The sequence below is a fragment of the Herpailurus yagouaroundi genome, unplaced genomic scaffold, assembly GCF_014898765.1.
Source record: "Herpailurus yagouaroundi ecotype Mexico unplaced genomic scaffold, PumYag 215, whole genome shotgun sequence".
NCBI lineage: Eukaryota > Metazoa > Chordata > Mammalia > Carnivora > Felidae > Herpailurus > Herpailurus yagouaroundi.
Window position 1 is genome coordinate 10,887,723 of NW_024412446.1, and position 6,568 is coordinate 10,894,290.

The 6,568-nt window shown below is 46.1% G+C and overlaps 1 long non-coding RNA gene across 1 annotated transcript in view; it reads right to left on the reverse strand.

Moving 5' to 3' along the window:
* Positions 1–1,050: 1,050 nt before the first annotated feature.
* The window catches only part of LOC121017344 (uncharacterized), an 8,342-nt gene continuing 2,824 nt past the window's right edge, over positions 1,051–6,568 (reverse strand). The window contains exon 2 of the long non-coding RNA XR_005784731.1: positions 1,051–2,498. This is a non-coding gene — a long non-coding RNA (uncharacterized LOC121017344). The remainder of the gene's footprint in view (positions 2,499–6,568) is intronic.

The window sequence follows — 6,568 nt, forward strand, 5'->3', positions numbered from 1 at the left end:
ACAATGAAAAGGGATCCTCAGCCAGAACAGAATAGAGGGACATAAATGAACCATGAAGCTTGTAAGGAGTACTTTAAGATGGAAATGGATTATGACCATGTGAACGACAAGAGTGTCCTGTAATGAGAAACACCGGGAGAAGAGATGAGCATTGTGCCTGAGACAGAAGGAATTGGGTGAAAAGAAAAATCAGATGCTGAGAAAATTGAAAGTTCAGTTAAAATCACACATTGAAACACAGCTAGAGTACCTTTCTCCAAACCCAAACAAATGATCAGATGAGAGATGTGACACGAGAGAATGGAAACCACCTACCAGCAACCTGGGAACAAAACAGAGCTGTTGAAGAAGCTGAAGAAAACACCCATGGGTGGAATGTTCCCTACCACCGAGGAGGTTAAAGGCAAAATAACCGGGTAACTACACTGGGGGAAGAATGGGGCTGACAAGCTGACTCAGTCAAGTGGAAGACTAACGCGAAGCAGCCCATGTATAAGAACCAATAAAACAAGCTGCGGCATAAATGGCCCCACATCAAAGCGTCATACACATGATCAGGCAGGAAAAAGTGAGAATGTGTTACGGCATTGTGCAGACGCTTTCCGAGAAAGATGGTAGAAATCTTGTCCGAATTATTGCTTCAGATGGATCTTACTTATCCCCTGCATGACAGGACTTAAAAAAAATTAGAGGTGTCTGGGTGGCGCAGTCGGTTAAGCGTCCGACTCTGGTTTTCCACTCAGGTCATGATCTCATGGTTTGTGGGGTCGAGCCCTGCATCGGGCTCTGTGCTGACAGCGCGGAGCCTGCTTGGGATTCTCTCTCTCCCTCTCTCCCTGCCCCTCCCCCCCACCTAAAAAAAAGTAAAGACTAACAAGGAAGTCTTTATAGTCTTGCTCTACAATATCAATTGGCAGGTTTTACAAGAATTTAACAGTATAAAGAATCTGAGGGAAAGTCCAGGGAAAATGGACAATGAGGCCCAGATGAAATCCAGCTGTACCACTCAGAGTGCAGCAGTGAATAGAATGGGAAAGGATTTCAGCTTTGTAATTAAACAGAAATTTTTGGCCAAGGAAGAGTGCTTCCCCAAACCCGATGGGACAAAATTACAACAGGTACAAACAACTGTAACCTCTTCCAAGGTCTTGGAAATGATAAAATTAGTAACTGAGATTTTAATTCAGTGACTTCTTATTGACTAGGAGGACTTTGTCGCAGGGCTGGAAGCCAGCCCAAGCAAGTGTAACCTGACAAAAAAGGAGGCGTTCATTAGAAAGAGACAGAGCAGTCTCCTACCATCAAAGGACAGGGATGTAACAGGGCCACGGGAAGAACAGCCAAGGTCATCAGACCTCTTGTCTGTCTCTCGCCTTTTGCTTTCTGCTTTTCTCTGTGTGCCTCTGTATTTTTTTTTTTTTCCTTTCTAGAATTGTAGGTCTTTTCCTTACAGATTTGTAATGGCTTTTTGTTTAGCTTTATTCTCTCCCTGAAGACCAGCTGAGCTGGTCTCAGCACCAAGGTTTCCCTTCACTGCCTAGACTGTGAAATGGATCTGGGTCCTTTAAATGTTTCCTTTGCCAGCTGGCACAATGCTAAACTTTGTCAGCAGAGGGTGCCAGAGAGACACTGTAGGAGGAAAGGGGTTTTGCTTCTGGTTCTCTAGCGCTTGCTTGGCAAGCTCTCAAGTCTCCCTTGGCAACCTGTTGTTGCACTGGTGCTTGCGTGGGTTTTAGGTCTGGCTTCTGCAGCCTGAGCAGCACTTCCTGCACCCAGATTCCTTCACTGCACACAGCTACCCCCCCCCCCCCCCCCCGCCGTGTCCACCTCCTGCAGTGCATGACCACCTGCAGCGCCCAGTGGCCCGTGGCTTCTCCTGGCAACAACCTCTTCTTGCAACTTGTTGATTTGTAACCTTGGGTTACAGTTTCCTGGGTGAAATCTGAAATTGGTCCCTGTGTGTGTGTGGGGGGGGGGGAGGAGGGGTGGGCAAGGGCAGCCTGAAAAAGAGACAGACCCCTCCAGATTGGTAGGTGGCAGTTTTAATAAGCAAGGGAACTTGCTTTTATGACGGTTGGCTTAGTCAGCTGCAAAGTGAGCAGATCTTTACACCCACCTGTCAGAACCTTAAAAGTTTATATAGATGCCCTAACTGGGTTCAGTCATGTCTACCAGATGGCACATCCAGTCATTATACCCAGATGGTCTCAACAGCACATTACTATCTCAAGTCTGTGTCCTTGAGGCAGCTTTTAGGGCAGGAAGGCAGGCAGAATGCATATTTCACCGACAGGGAGGGCAGGGAAGAGCCTCAATTGCCTGGGTCCAGCTCATGGGTCAAATGGCATCCCTATCCTCTCGATGACCTTCTCCAGTGTTTCCCCTCTTATGACTGGCTCTTATAATTCTATATGTACTGCTCTTTTGCAATGTTCCCTGAGCAGTCAGCAAGGTTTTACTGGCATAGAGGTGGCTTGTTTGGTGACTATCTGGCCGCACTGGAGGCAGATGCCACAGCAACAGTTTAGGCACATGCAAGAAAAAGCAGATTAAAATCACGATTTCCAAAATAAGTAATTTTCAAAATTAAGAGCCCAGTGATCTGAATCATTGATTTATTAAGTCCTCTAGGTTGGAGGTCAGATAACTCAGGATATTTACTTGTTTCTTTATGTGATTTAATAAAGATGGTAATGAGCAGATTTATCAGGTATAAACACAAGCCTTCTGTTTAGATAATGGCATAGAGGCCTCCTTGAGAGGCAGTGATAATGTTCAGGTGATCCTGGAGGACAACTTGTTTCTTTTTCTTTTTCAAGTTTCTTTATTTTGAGAGAGAAAGAGAGAGAGAGAGATTGAGAGAGAGAATCCCAAGCAGGTTCCACACTGTCAGCACAGAGCCCAAAATGGGGCTTGATCCCAGGAACTGTGAGATCGTGACCTGAGTGGAGATCAAGAGCTGGATGCTTAACCCAATGAACCACCCAGATGCCCCCAGCTTTTCTCATTAGAGATATTTTAGTGTTCAGTAAGGGCAGGCTTTTTCCTTATTGGCTATCATTTAAGGCTTGCTAGGTGGACTTAGTAAGTGCTTCTTTGTGTGCTACAGTGGCTTCCAGGCCAATGGAAGGAAAATGGTGGCCAGATGAGCATACCAGTGGAAAACATAACATGCTCATCTGGCCTTGAGGAGGAGGAGGTTGGCAATTGCTATTACTATGGGGCGGATTCTCCTTTGTGCCCAGGGAAAAGCCAGTGCAGTGGTGCAGTGGCCCAATCACCCAGGTGGGAGCCACGGCCAAATGTCTGTGCTACATAACCACCGGGTTCCATTCAGGGCTTCCCAATAAGTGGGTGTTGTGACCTGTCAGTGTCAAACTAGCTGCTATCCTTTAGTGTGACAGAATGACTGCATAGTTCCAGTGACTTCCATCCCACATTTCTGGTACAGCTGGGTTGGTTGTGTTCACAGTGATTTTTCTGTTCCCAACATAGGGGTGCCTGGCAATCCAGTGCTCAAATGTCCATCACCCAGGGTGAACCATGTGAATATATCCCAGGTCTGTGCATAGTCACCCGTGGCTCAGATGGTATTATTTTTTAGGACCCTTTTGGTCATCAGTTTGATGGGCTGCCTGTGTAGTTTGATTGACAGAAAAAGAATACCCGTGTCCAGTGTTACTGATAGTGTGTGCCAGAGACCAGTTTTCTAGAGTAGTATTGGTAATATCAGATGAATTAAGAATGCCAGTCCTAGCTTGTTCTTTTTTAATATACTGCTTTAGGACTTTTTAAAAAATGTTTATTTTTGAGACAGAGAGAAAGAGAGAGAGTGAGCAAGGGAAGGGGCAGAGAGAGAGGGAGACACAGAATCTGAAGCAGGCTCCAGGCTCTGAGCTGTCTGCACCGAGCCCGATGCGGCGCTCGAACTCACGAATGGTGAGATCATGACCTGAGCGGAAGTTGGACGCTAAACTGACTGAGCCACCCAGGAGCCTTGAGAACTTTTTAATCCACTCCCCAGAGTGGTGATAATCCTGATGAGCTAGAAAGGGGCATCTGCTCATATACCCAAGGTCAGCTTAAATCTTTTGTTGGGCATACAAGTGGGCCCACTGTGGAGAGGTATTTATATTAGGAGTCTGTGTCATGACTGGGCACCATAGGGGCAGCAGATGTCTAAGGCTGACAAGACAGTTATTTAATAGGAACTCGTATGGGAAAGTCTCCCCCTTCTGTAAGAATTACACTTGGAACCTGATCATTAGATGTTAATGGAGCTGTAGCTTTAGAAATTTGACCTGGTTGTGCATGCCATGCATGTTGGCTGGGGAAGGCAGCAGGCAGGACTGGGGGTGGGATATGCCAGATCAGGACCCTCACCTTCTCCCCTCCTTCAGTGGTGCATGTTCTGTTCCAGGTATAGTGTGTTTCAACAGGTCTGGCTCGCAGCAGGATAATAGAATCCCATTAGAGACCGAGTAGTTCCCTGGGATGTCTTATTGAGAATCCCAGTACACAATGCCTTCGCCAGGCCCGATGGAGCTTGATGTTCTCAGCATCGTAGCACATTGATCCACGGTGGGACTCAGGGCAATGGCTGTCTCCCTCAACTTTTGTACCTTTACGGTACTGGATGCCTTGGCAGGGGTTTCTAGTTTGGCATATTGGGTAATAGGCCCTACTGGTTGATCATTTAAATGTATTAAAGCCTTTAAGCATCTGACTTTGGCTCAGGTCATGATCTCGCTGCTTTGGGCCCTGACAGTTCAGAGTCTGGAGCCTGTTACAGATTCTGTGTCTCCTTCTCTCTCTGCCCCTCCCCTGCTCATTCTCTCTCTCTCTCAAAACTAAATAAAAAACATTACAAAAAATGAAATGTATTGAAGCCTGGGATAGTACCTTAGTCCGCTTGGCCAGGTGGTTTTAGTTGTTAGTAATTTATTCTGCTGCTTTAATGTCTCTTTTTTTCTGATCAGTCCTGTGGCTTGCAGGTTACAGGGGAGGTGGGGCTTCTACTTAATGTCATTATCTTTTGTCCACTCTTAGATATCATGACCTTTGAAACGTGATCCCTGATCATTGAGGGCATCCGCACATGGTGCTCAGCTTCCATAATCCCCTGTTGGTGGACACCTGGTTTTCACAGCCATAGAGGCAAACTTGGATGAGGCCAGACATAGTGTCCACATGAACCAAGGCATATTTAGAATCCTCACTCAGACAGAGGGGGCAAACATAACCAGTTTGCCAATCCTTCACCATCTGGGGACTCCGATGGATGGTCCCAGACTCCTTTGGCAGGTGCCTTGAGTGTTGTTGAGGACATACAGGATTTATTACTGCATTAACCAAGCCACTGTATTTTAAGGGCAATCTGGCATCCTTGGTAATATTCCATTCAATCTGGGTGTTATGGTGGCCTCTCTTTCTATTTGCCCACTGTGTTGTATCTACTGAAGAGTTAGTTGCTAGGGCTTTTACCCAAGCTAGGGCATCAGTTTCCTGATTGCCCTATGAACTGGGACGTGGAAGACAGTGAGGACTACCTCAGGCTCTTGCAGGTAAACTTTCTTGACCTCATAAGGATTTATCTATGATCATCTACACCTTTGCTTTTCATTGTCTAAGCCACAGGGTTAATCTCTTTGGTGTGAAGGGTTAACGGCCAGGGTTCATCAGTCAGTGATCCCCAGCTAAATAGCTGAGTTCAGCCCACTAGCTGCTGTGGTTCATTTCTGTTTCCATCCAGATGATGTCAGTGTTGGGCTGAATAGCCATTGCAGTCCATGTGCATCAGCAGGATTTTTCCTCATTCCCTCTGCAGGGGTTGCCACAGGAATAGGGGTGGGGGCATTTGGAGGATCTATATGTTCTATAGGGTCTAGTAGCACCCACATTTCTACAGACAGTGGGCTGGTGGGCAGGGTACCCCTTTGTTGTCTGTAGGCATATGCCGTAGGCACTTAGTCGAAGTGGGAGTCTGGCCCATGGCAGAAGTGGGTCAATGGAACATGTTCTCTATCCATCCCTTGATAGAAAGGGAAGCTCTTAACATGCTATGCTTTTTCTTCATGAGACAGTCTACCTGGAGGAGTACTGTGTACATTGCTAGGAACTGTTGCTTTACGGAGGTATATCAGGTTTTTGCCTCTTTCCAGAACCAAGACCAATATCCTAGAGGTATTTTCTCTTTCTGTTGTCTCTTCTATAGTGCCCAACCCATACATTCTAGATACATCTGATTCAAATGATAGCCCTGCTTGAGGGATGTCCAGAGCTTTAATTTGTTTCACTAGTATTTTTGCCTTCTCAAAGGTGGCTTGCTGCTCTGCCCACCTGTTACCCACCCCCCCTTATTTTGTTTTATTTCTTAAAATTATTTATTTATTTTTAAATTTCCATCCAAGTTAGTTAGCATATAGTGCAACAATGATTTCAGGAGTAGATTCCTTAATGCCCCTTCCCCATTTAGCCTATCCCCCCTCCCACACCCCCTCCAGTAACCCTCTGTTTGTTCCTCATATTTAAGAGTCTCTTATGTTTTGTCCCCTCCCTGTTTTTATAT